Genomic DNA, 12357 nt, shown 5'->3' on the forward strand with positions numbered 1-12357 from the left:
TCTGGTTTGTTAGTGCTACTGTAATTGCTCATTACCTGTCTTTGGTGGCCTATGGCTCGGTTTTTCAGATGATCTGTAATCTGCGAGTCTTTGAACCCAGCCTCTCGCCATTCAGTCACACATCAAACACTCTGTTGCCTGGAGACAAAGACATGCACCAAAGGACCCGAACATCAATAGCGCATTCTCGCTATAATTACACACCGCTAATTAGGAAGGTAAACATTCACAGCTGATTATGCAATGTCCTCCTGCATTGATTTTGCTTCAATTAACTTGTGGCCCCATATTGACGACCTGTGGGGCTGTAGGTGACCTCTGACACCTGACAAATAATTGGACGGCCGGAGAGATGAAGTATGACATTGCAGTGAGCTCAAGGAAAGAGCTACCCCTCGTTTTAACTCATAGTTCAGTTCAAGAGTAGTTTTTTTTCTTCTCATACATAGTTTGGCGAGTTCAGCAAACTGAAAATAATTTGACAAATAGTTTGCGAAAGGAAAAATGTATCACTTGCACATGTTTCTCAAAGTTAAGAGAAAACGATGATTGAATCCAGGCCTTCGTCTTGCCGTAGTATCTGTGTACACATACACATACTGTAGTGGTGTTTCACTCACACCTGATCATCTGCATGGCGAAAAGCCCTCTCTGATAAACAAAGACCAGTGAATGCAGGGAACTTTGGCCCACGGTGTTCTCCATGCATCGGACTCTGGGAGGAGTGTTCTGTTCTGTTCGTCTCCCTTCCCCCTGGGTTCCAGGTGGGTGGGGACGGGTGGCTGCACCGCTGTGACATTCGCTGTTTGCTCAGCGTAGAGGTGGATGGGTCGGGACGTTAATGAAGTGCAGTCTGCCAGTGGAACGACACGCGGCGAAGCTCTTGATTAACGGCTCATGCATTATGCACACCTGAGCGGGAGTTTACAGCGGTGGCTCTCTCACCCCGTCCTGCGTGGGACCCCTGTGTGTGCAGCTTTTCCTTCCATCTACAATTACAATCTCAGAACTTTCCTATAATTAGACGCTTCTCATGTTTTAAAGGGTTATTTACTCTCTGAAGCAACATTGTTATAAATAACTATGTATGCCACGAGGAAGAGAAGTCTCATTCACGTTGTGTTTATGGTGTTATACTGCAAATGATTGCATAAAAAGAGGTTCATTCTGTTAACTGATTAAATTGGTGAAAGTGTGAACACCAGGCCTCTGAAACTCTTTTGGTAGAAAATGAAGAATTCAAAGACCAAGCAAATGACGACGAGCCAACCCTGCATTGTGCTAACAAGTTTAAGGAACAAATTATGAAAGACCTTAAACACGTGTTCAATGATCTTAATTGAGCAAAATATTGGCTGTAACAAAAACCAGCATCCCCAGAACTGAGTTTTAGTACCACTGAATTACAGAACAGAGTAAACATATTTTTGTTGTTGTCTTGAATTTATTAATGATAAAGAATAAGTGCTTGATTCCTGAGTAAAAGGATCAATTGGGGTGTTTGCAGTAGAAGAGCTGCTTGGTTCTGGCCCATTGTTTTTGGGCTGCATTAAGAGTCCCCTCAGCTGCAGGACGACCTCATCCTTCTTAGAAAATGACCGTAGCAGTGACGCGTGCTAATGATTCGAGTAAACGCACAGGATGCTGCAGTCATAGTATTTCGCCTCGCCCCAGTGATGGATGAGGGCACTTTTTAGGACAGGCACATCTGCGAGCCGCCCCCGGTCGTCGAGGCCCCCGGAGGGCGGGCTCGCCGGCAGGCTGGCGTTGAGGTCACCCCCGCGCCATGACACGGCGTGCCCTGTGCGGTCAGCCCCCGGCGCCAGCTGTGCCCGCTGGCAAGCCTGGCACGGCGCAGTCCGGCCCCTCCCACTTCCTGGCCCCCAGACATTGACCCTTTGTCACAAACAAGCCCCCCCCCCCCCCCCCCCCCCCAAAGCTCTTAACTCAGGAGTGGCAGAGAGCTGGGCGAGGGAGCGTAGCGCCTCCGTGTTCCTCCAGCAGGTGTGCCTGCCTCCAGGGCACACCCCATGCCCACACCCCAGGGTCTCCCACATAGATAACCACAGTGACCTCGGGTTCGCTCACTCCTCTCCACCACCATTTTTCAGTTCTGCTCACGGCTCAGTTAAAGTCGTGTTCTTTTTGGGTCTTGTGGGGTGAGCCACTGATGTGCAGATGGACTGCAGCAGCTGTGTTGTACAGATGTATAGAGACTCTTACGCTCTGCGCAAGGAAACTTGGCTTCTCGTCTGCATTGAAAGTGTTCTTCTGGAGTTTGTATATACTGTACATTGTGGCTTTGAGATGTGGAGTGATGCCGAGATCCTCCAGCAGACATAATTGCTTCCAGAGGGGAATGAAGAGAAGCATCCCTGCACAGATCAGTGCTCCACTCAGGCTGGACTTCAGCGCATCCCTGCCTGGGTCAGAGGCCCTGGTGCTGCTCTGCTCTCTGACCTGTGACATCCTCAGTGTGAACACTGCCCACGCCCCAGGCTGATTGCGATCTGCGGTACTCGTCTTTGAATCTTCCTCTGATTGGCCGGCTCGGACACGCTCAGAGCCTGCGGTGGAATAGCGGTTTGTTTCGGAGGTTAAGCTTTACCGCCACTGTGGGCAGCTCAGGACAGCAGTTAAAGATGAGCGCCCGCCTCTCTTGCCTCCTTCTGCAACAGTGTCCTTCCCCAACTGCTTAAGTTTCTGTTTCTCCGTCTGTGAAAGTAAAAGTTGATAAAGTCAGCCCCCCCCCTCCCCCCCAGCTTTGTGTATCTGTCCTGTTTCCCAACCTTTGCTTCCTGTTCTGTGTGCGGCGAGTCTCTGCAGGACGTGACTGGCCCTGCTCACCGGCCTGGCAGCAGGCTGCTGCTTGCTCTGGAGGCTCTGTGGGGGAGGCAGGCGCCCAGCCCTGAGGGGCTCCCCCCACACACACACACACACACACACACACATACACACACATACACATACACACACACACACACACACACACATACACACACATACACATACACACACACATACACACACATACACACACACATACACACACACACATACACATACACACACACACACACACACACATACACATACAAACACACACACACACACACACACATACACACAAACACAGACAGACACATACACACACACACTGACACACACACACACACATACACACACACACACACACACACACACACACACACACATACACACACATACACACACACACGCACACACATACACATACAAACACACACACACACACATACACACAAACACAGACAGACACATACACACACACACTGACACACACACACACACACACACACACACACACACACATACACATACACACACACACGCATGCGCACACGCATACACACACTCACACACACACACACGCACACGCACACGGACACATACACACACACATACACACACACACACACACACGCACACGCACACAGACACATACACACACACATACACACACACACTGACACACACACAGACACACACACACATACACACACACACTGACAAGCACGCACGCACGCACGCATACACACACGCACACACACACACACACACACACGCGCACACTCACATAGACACACACACACACACGCACACACTCATGTCATTGGCTAATAGCTCCGGAAGACAGAGACAGATATCTTCTTCCTCTTTTCTGTGCTGTCATGCCGTTGGAATGTGGCTTGTTTCAGGCATTCTCTTCTCTTCAGGCATTCCGTATGGGTTTGGTGAATCAATGCTCAACAGTGACCTGTTGGCCCATTTCTGGCCCTGTCTCCTGTTGGTCTCTCAGATAGTTTTCTTTACATTTTTTGATTCTGGTATGTTACCTCTGCACGGCCAGAACACAGATGTGGTGCTCATAATGATAATGATACTAATCATATACTTTATTAATCATCACAGGGGAAATTGACATTGTCACCAGTGCAGAACAACTCATTGCTAGCACAGAATTGGATGTGACGGTTAATAATTCAAAAGCTTTTATTTTGGCCTTGCGTAATTTAGTGCTTGAGTTGGATCCACGTCAACCTGGATCTTTCAGGTTCCCAATCAGTCGTTGTACACGTGGAATCTCTATGAGTGATACAAATTATGTAAATCATATGTTTTATTGAATTATAGTTTTGAATGCAGTTTTAATTGTAGCTGTGTGAAGTGCCTGTATTGTGAACCTTGGCCTGTCACCGATGCACAGATGAAGCTCGTTTGGCTGCAACCTTTAATTATGCAGTTGAGTCAATTACTGAACAGGGTAAATTAAAGTGGCCGCGCTCGTGAGGCTCAGTAATTGATGAGTCAGAGAGACCAAGACTATCTGCAGCAGTCGCGGGAGCCGCTCTTCAGACGCGTGCTATCAGTCCCTCTGGAATCCTGGGTAAAATGGCGCCCAGCGTACCTGAGGGAGACCCGCTTAGGTCAAAATATCATGTTTGGGAGGGTGCGAGTACCCTTTTTGTTCCACGTGATGAATTCACCATCAAAATTAATATTTAGGGTGAAGTTTCCCTTTAAAAAGGCGTTTAAAGGTGAAAGAGGACAATCTGGACCGTGTTGCACTTTTCAGACCTCCTAGGAGGGCACACCATACCCCCCCCCCCCCCCCCCCCCCCCCAGTTCTAGACTCTTAATCCCCACATGAGCCTTAGCAATGTCCTCCTCCTCCTCTCAAACAAACAAGTTGGTCAGCCGCTGTGTAAATATTTTCATTAGGTAATTTGCCCCTATGAAGGTTGAAGGGTGCCTGAGTGATTGCCTTTCTGTGTACACAGCACATCAGAGTGCAGGTTATGTAATTACTGTGCGGGCTGCGGTAACAAACCAGCTAACGTAATGATATGCTAGCTAACGTAATGCTACGCTAGCTAACGTGAGCCCCTTTCATTCTCATGCCTGCATTGGAGGAGTGACTCGGCCTGAGCTCGAGAGGCCCTTTGAGCCACTACCGTGCGCGCTAATGTTTATGCTAACGTTTAATCTCCTTTACTTACGGAACGTCTTTTTGTTTAAAGTTCCTGATTCCCTGTAAGCGATGACGAATGTAAATGGGTAAACTGTGCGTCACTGGGCAGTGGCGCAGTGCTTCGGCTGCTCAGCGCGGCCCTGCGATGCTGACGACGGGGTTCTGCAGAAGCGTTCGCTGCGTGTCAGCCGCCCGGCGGCGGGGGTGCCCGCTATACCGTAGGACCGCTGTGATTGAAAGCCATGAGGTGTACTGTATTATTCTGGGTGTAGCTCCACATATTGCAGTGCTGCTGGAATGACGTCTTGAGCCCAGGGCATTTTAGACATTTAGCAGTCGGTGTTCTCCAGAGCGACTCACAGAAGCACGCGCGTGCAAGCTGAGGCTACGAGCAGCGCTGATGCTAAACCGTCGGGGAGACAGCCGCGAGCCGCGGGCTCAGTGCGCGATCTCACGACGCGAAAGTCAGAAGCCTTAGTGGGCGCAAGAATGACCGCGGTTGCTATGACGTCGGTCACGCTATTGGCCGCACGGTCATTCCTGGTGAAGGGGGGGGAGGGGCCGAGCAGCAGCGAGCGCGTCGCATTCCTGATGGGCCAGAGCGTGTTTGACATTCCCGGCGCTCGCTGCTCCTCCAAATGAGCCGTTTGATACCTTGTAAGGGCTGTTTCTGCGGCGCTCGGGGAGCGAAGAACAGCTAGCCTGGCTTAAACTGTTATTCTTATGGCTTTAGGCTAGGGATATTTACTGAGTGTAACAACAGGGCTGTTTGTTTTATTGTATTTTATTTGGGAGTTAAAGTTGCCCATTTGTATGTTTCTGTTTCTGCTGAATTTAATGGTGTTCGCCCAATATTAAAAAGAGTGAGATTAACACTGGAGCCTTACTGGAGCCCATATTTTGAACTTCCAAGGAAACTAAAATACGGGCAGTAGCAGACCTGTGTGTTGTTTGCTGTTGATGAAAACGGCACGTTCAATTTTTGTCACAGCGCTTTGTCAACAAAGCAAAGATACATTAAAGAAAAAAATATCAGTCCGCTTCATTGAGTTGACTTTTGATCGCTGGTTCTTCAGCTTTATAATATCGAGACCCAGATGAGAAATTCACAGCTTTCAGGGACCAATCAGATACACATACTAGCATGGCCCTAGTGGACTACAGCCCTAGTGGACTACAGACTCAGTCTAGGCCCCGCCTCATGCAATCCCGCAGCCCATAGGTCGATATAAGAGAAATCTCTGTTCCCACATTTCTATTATTTATTAACCTTTATTTCTACAGGGTAGGTTGACTAGGCCCACATTTTCTAAAGCCCGGCTGTATGCAATATTCTCTCAATGTCACAAATAAATATTTGTCCCTGTGTTTGTCTTTAATGACCGTTAGTGTGCTATTGATCAGCATGGTGCAGCATGGTGCCTCTCTTATGAAAATGGGGATGTTGAGCACTGAACATCCTCCTTTGGGCTCATTCAGGAGCACACCGGAGTGAACAGCAAACTGTCGCCTCTGTTTTAGCAGAGGTGACACTGATTCTCTGAGGTGGGGAGTATCGGAAATGGCTTCATTTGCATTGTTTGGTTTCATTTCAGTCCATTTCCCTTCAAACACAAGGCGCTGTATTGAATGTTCTGTCGTTGGGTTGATTAATGAGAACCTGCAGTTGTTCCCTGCAGTAATGAGTAAAGGTGGCACGTCCTTTAATGAAGACACACCTGCCCACGTCCTGTTCCCTGTGCGTTCTGCGTGATGATGGCTGGGGGTTTGTGCTGATGACAGTGCTTCACAACCAGAAACCTTTCCTGAAACTTCCTGCACTTTTGGACATAATTTACCTTTTTATCATGGCTCATAAAATAAAAAGTATTCATACGGTGTACATAATATTACAGCAATGTACCTGTGACAATCATGTAGTAGTAGGGAATGGCATCAAAATGTAGAACAAGGGAAATAAAATAACTATGCTGAAGTGGTGGCTCGGCAGGCACTGTAGGCCTTCATAAATCGCTGACTCCAGGACAGAATTTTGACGCATATTTTCTCTGATTTCTCACTGTGACTTAATTGCTAAGTGACATAAGGATGACGTTTATTCCTGTGGATCTACTCGCTGCTGTTTCCTGCAATGTGTTTAGTTGTTGTAAGATGTATCGGATGTTTGTGGCATATACTACGAACAAATAAACAAGCGACCGAATGTAAATGTATAAGAATTTACTGAAAATATTATTATAAGCCAGGAAGGGTGTTAAGAAAACACACGGTACCGCTGATGGGACATTTAAATTCATGCTGTGTGCGCGGCTGCACGGATGAGCCCACCGCTTTCGCGGCGCGCGTCCTACACAGTGGGCAGCGCGATTGCAAAATCAGTGAGAGGCTCTGAAACCGAGGCTGCAACGTCATGCACAAACTCGAAACCTCACCCAGGCAAGCGAGAGCGAGCGAAAAGAGGGACAAACGCAAACACGGCGGAGCAACGGAGAGGGGAAAACTGTAAGTACAGTGGGTAGATCCGTGCGTTTTTTACTGCAACTTTGTATTAATATGCGTGGCGTGGAGGCTCCCGATTCCTTCCTGGTTGCAGTTTAATATAGATATGTGACGCGTGCTTTGACTGCGCGATGTAACTGTTTTGCGAATGAACATGGGGACCGGTTTTAAAACGCGTAACACACGGTTTACGGAAGAGCAGGTCAAATGTCTAGAATATGGCGGAGAGTGAGTGGAACAACCCAACTCCTCGTGTTTTACTTGAGAATACTGTCTTTTCCAATTGCTTCCGTAACCAACGCGGAACTTCCTAGCATTGACGATTTAAATATTAAGCCTCATTCAGGCGGTTGGGGGTTTAAGAAATGGCGTTTGGTAAAAATTCCACCCGTGACAGTGTAGAAGTTAGAGCGGAAATGGAAAAGTTGTACGATTTTGTAGTTTAAAATGCTCATTCTTTGCCATAAACAGTTCACACATGCCTGTCATTAAAAGAGAGGCCTTCGTATGTGCGCCCTTTTCAATTCCTTGGTTTATGTCAGAGTACGGTTCTTCAGTAGCCAAACAGGGTTCGTTTTTGAACGTTTTACTGCAAGCAAAGCAGTCAGTTGGTGTTGATGTTTCTGATAACGTGCCCCGCCTAGTTCACTACTGAGGGGAAAGGAGATAACTGGTTTCCTCTGAAAGGGGGCAACATATTTAAAATCATTTTAATGAAAATGCTACTCCAAGTTTGTCGGCCAAAATATACAATAGCCATTTTTTCGACGTTCGGCTGTATTTTGTGTCTTGCCTGTCAAATTCATATACTCAAGTCGTCCCACCATCAGTAGCTTTTCTAATGAATTTTATTTTTGAAAGGAAATATTTTTATAGTTATTGCGATAAAGATACGGGGTCTGCATTTGATTTTCATAACGTTCATGCCTGCTTTAGGTTGTACATTTTAAGGGTTTTTGTAACGTCGCTTGTTCTAGGATGCAGGTGCCACTTGTTTGATAGTTGGAGAAAATGCAACAATACATTCTGATTAGGCCACAGTTTCTTTCGCTGGACTTCTCTAGTGAATTGCTCAAGGGCTTTTCCACCATTTTTCTTCCCCTTATTCATCCCTGTTAAGTTTTATGACTGAACTGATATTTTCAGACAGTTCACAGATAAGTTATCACAATTCATGAAAAATTTAGTGGATTCAGGTTGTAGACAAACTCTGCTTTACATTCATGAAATAGTATTGATGAATAAAGGTGATAGTGTAGATCTGAAATTTCATAGGCTTTTCATCGGCATTCCAAAATTGTGGTTGGGCAGTACTGATCTGTCATCATTATGAAGGAGTAACATTCATTTTATGTACAGTTGCCCACTGTATTGTGACCATTTAACATTTAAATTTAGATTTAACTGAAACCTGATCGTTTAAATAGTTTCTTCTTTCTTTATTTTTGGACAACTCTGTGGTTTGTTGTGTAGCTGAGCGAACGTAGGCCCAGCTCTCTGTTTTAGCCTAAGCGTTTTCATTGAACAACTTTCTGTGCCTTCAAGACCTGTCAGAGCGAGCCCCGCGCCCTGAGTCCGGCACGTTCCCCACCCTGCTCTCCCTGTTTCCACTTCAGCGGGTACCGCGTCACGTGACGGGTAGCGCTGACCTCGCTGCTCCGAAGTGTGACCTCACACGGTCCCCGATGGGGCGAGAGGAAGGAACTCCTCCCGACTGAACCCCCTCTCGAGCTGCCAAGAATGTGGGTTCAGAGATTGTTTTTTTTTTTTTGTGAGGGGGAACCACAGCCTCCAAAATTGAGGATTCGGAGATGAGCCTTTGGAAGCGTTGGAAGAGTTGCATGTCTGATTTTGGAAGCAGAGAGGTGTGTGTGAGGTTGCTCCAGGCTCGTTCAGCGCCGTCGGCTGTTGCTGTGCGGCTCCGAAGCAGAGGCCAGCAGCACTCTTTCTCCCAGGTCTCCCGTCCAGGATGTGTCGCGTCAGGAGAAATGAGTGTCACGTGACGCGCAAGATATATCATTAACGCCGGGCTCCGAGCGCTCAGTCTGTTTTATGACTCTAATGATCAGGCAGAACAAACCGATGTTGTGGGAGGAACGACCGTTCCCCCCCCCCCCCCCCCCCCCCCCCCCCGCGCCCAACAAGTGGAGATAAATGGCACCTCCAGTGCAGACGCCTGGCCAGGTCCCTGCGGGGGCCTTTATTACGAGCCCGTGTGAGAGACAGAAATCACCGGAGTGGGCGCCTATCGACACGCAAGCCACCCGGAGAGATACCGTAATTCACTCGGGTTGGGTTGGGTTGGGTGGGGAGGGGGGGGTGTTGACTTCTAAAAGCTCTTTATTTCACACCTGTCAAAAAATAGCCTGGACTAAAGCAAAAAATGTCAACAAAGCTAAAAAATATTGTTCTAAAAAAGCCAACACTTCTAGAAAACCTAAAAAGAAACCCTAAGTCACCTTAATAATAAAATCCTTCTGAGGCCTCTCTACAGAAAGAGAGAGAGAGGAAGCGAGAGAGAGAGAGAGAGAGAGAAAGAGAGAGCAACAGATCCACACACCATGTTTTTCACACCACACCTCTCTGACACTGTCTACGTTAAGCCACGAAAAAATCACTTTCCACCCATCGACTACTGTGCAGACATCTTCATTTACACGCCATATCTTCTGAAACCAGAGAGAGAGGAAGATGACCATGAAAAGGGGCTGTGTCTGTACAGTCTCCGTTCCACTTCCTCTTTGGGGACTGGAAGGCCTTGCAGAGCTTCTGCTGATGATGATCTCCATCGCCTCCACCCTTGTGTGGCCACCTGGTGGGCGGGTGCTCTGGGTCATAGGGTGATCTGATTGCGATCTCAGCCCGAGATCCCACAATCTCCACCATTATCGCTCTGATGAGTGAAGGCTAGCATCTGAACCTGCTAACAGTTGGGCAGGTTTGGCACTTTTTAAGTTTTTTCCCTTTAGTCCAGGCTAGTTTTGCTGGGAAGTGAGAAGGTATAACGCTCTAGAGCCCAGAAAGCAATGAGACAAACTTTTAGGAACTGCATGTGTGACCAGGAGGTTGCAGGTTCAAATCCTCCCTCTCAAATATGTGGAAGCTCTTATTTACTGGTACAGGGTTCCACCTGCGATGCTCCAGTAAACATCCAGGTGCATTTAAGCAAATAATACACAGACAGTAAAATAAGCACATCAGTATTGCACAATGTGGGTGTTCGTTTATACCTTCACAGATCTGAATGACAAAACTGCAGTTCTCCGGAGAGAAAAAGAAGCACCCTTGAAACCCATGGTCTCTGCCACCTACTCGATAGCTGAAGAGGTGCACACGTAAAAAAGGCCCGGTTTAATTCATGCAGAGTGTGTGTCTGTGTGCCGCTGCATCTGAAGAGCGAGCCAGTGGCCACGATTCCTGCAAAGACCACATTTGTCACGTCTCCCCTCGCAGCTGAATAGAAACGGACAGAAATGGCGCTTTTTCTCCTTTGAAGCCTTGATTCATTGCTGTTGTTTGCCTGACTGGCTTATGAATGGGCGCTGCCCTCTTAGATTATCATATATCAGCTCCACTTCAGACTGAAGACGTCCGTGATGAATCTTTCACATTTGACCGACGGCATTTGCTCGAGAGGAGAAATCTTAATTAGATTTTTGTTTTGCCCGTTACGCCTTTTTAAATGATGTTCTTCCTGTCTGTCGATCTGTCGTCTTTCATTGAAATCCCGACACTTTGAAAAAGATTTTAGGCAAATCAGTGTTTGTTTTAAGTGTTGTGATGTAGAAAAAAAATGGGTTGGAGTGCAGAGATTGCAGTTCCGTGCTGAATCTCTCTATGGCTCTCAGACCTTGTCCCCTTTCATTTCTCCATTTTGTCTTTCTCAGTCCTGTTGCCAAAACATCAGAAGCTACTGAAACAATCAGAGCATTTACATTTTAAAGAACTGCATGAGTTCAAAGGGTAATTTTACCCAAGGTAATGATTTTAAATCATTTGATTTAAAAAATTGTTTTTTATTGTCAACCCACAATGTATGTGTGACATGGATTGGATACACCATACAGCGTTCTATGTGTTGTATCAAGAAATTCCCAACTTAAAGGTGCATGTTTGCTAGGTGCATTATGGTGCCGGGGTGGATTATGGGACAGTTGGGGGGGGGGGGGTTATGCACTGACCAGTAGAAGGACATCATACGATGATGTCATGAGATGAAGTCCCACTCCTGCCATGGCCTGTATGTGGATTTAACTGCATTTTGGGCCTTGTTGCACCCAGTAAATGATACTGAAATAAAATCCCATTTATTTGGTCATTAGCACTTCTCGCTATTCTCCGAGACTTGTGCCCACAGACCCAGAATTGAGCGCGTTGGTTTCATGACAGAGGGACAGCGTTAGAGTAATTCATTCTGAATTACTGGCAGACATTAGGCAACGTATTTACCAGCAGCTCGTGGTGCGGATTAATTGGTGTGACTGCAGGATTGTTGGAAAATGATCCCTGACACAAAGACAGGTCGTTCCAGCTCAAAGACCGGAGGTGACATCAGCTCAAGGCTCATTGGGTCACATGATTGATGGAACCGTAGTTCTCTTAGACCCCCATTGGAGAAGGTCTGGTCTGTTTGCATGTTTCTTGGCTCTCTGATTGGAGTGTACAGTAACACTCTGAGGCGCTGTGCTGTTCTTTTCCACAGCTTCATTAGTAACCGCTGGTTCTGTAGATATGTTCTCTCTCTCTCGCTCTCTCTCTCTCTCTCTCTCACTGCTGCCCTTGTGCGTGCTTTGAGCAAATGCTCAGAATGGAAACCGGGTGAAACATGCGCTAAATAAAAGTATGGC

General features: G+C 47.1%; 1 protein-coding gene across 1 annotated transcript in view; it reads left to right on the plus strand.

The window, feature by feature from the left end:
• The first annotated feature begins 7361 nt into the window (after positions 1–7361).
• Positions 7362–12357, plus strand: part of LOC118218837 (ras-related protein Rap-1b) — a 30779-nt gene continuing 25783 nt past the window's right edge. The window contains exon 1 of the mRNA XM_035401560.1: positions 7362–7513. The gene's annotated coding sequence lies outside the window, so the exon portion shown is untranslated. The remainder of the gene's footprint in view (positions 7514–12357) is intronic.

The sequence above is a fragment of the Anguilla anguilla genome, chromosome 19 (assembly GCF_013347855.1).
Source record: "Anguilla anguilla isolate fAngAng1 chromosome 19, fAngAng1.pri, whole genome shotgun sequence".
NCBI lineage: Eukaryota > Metazoa > Chordata > Actinopteri > Anguilliformes > Anguillidae > Anguilla > Anguilla anguilla.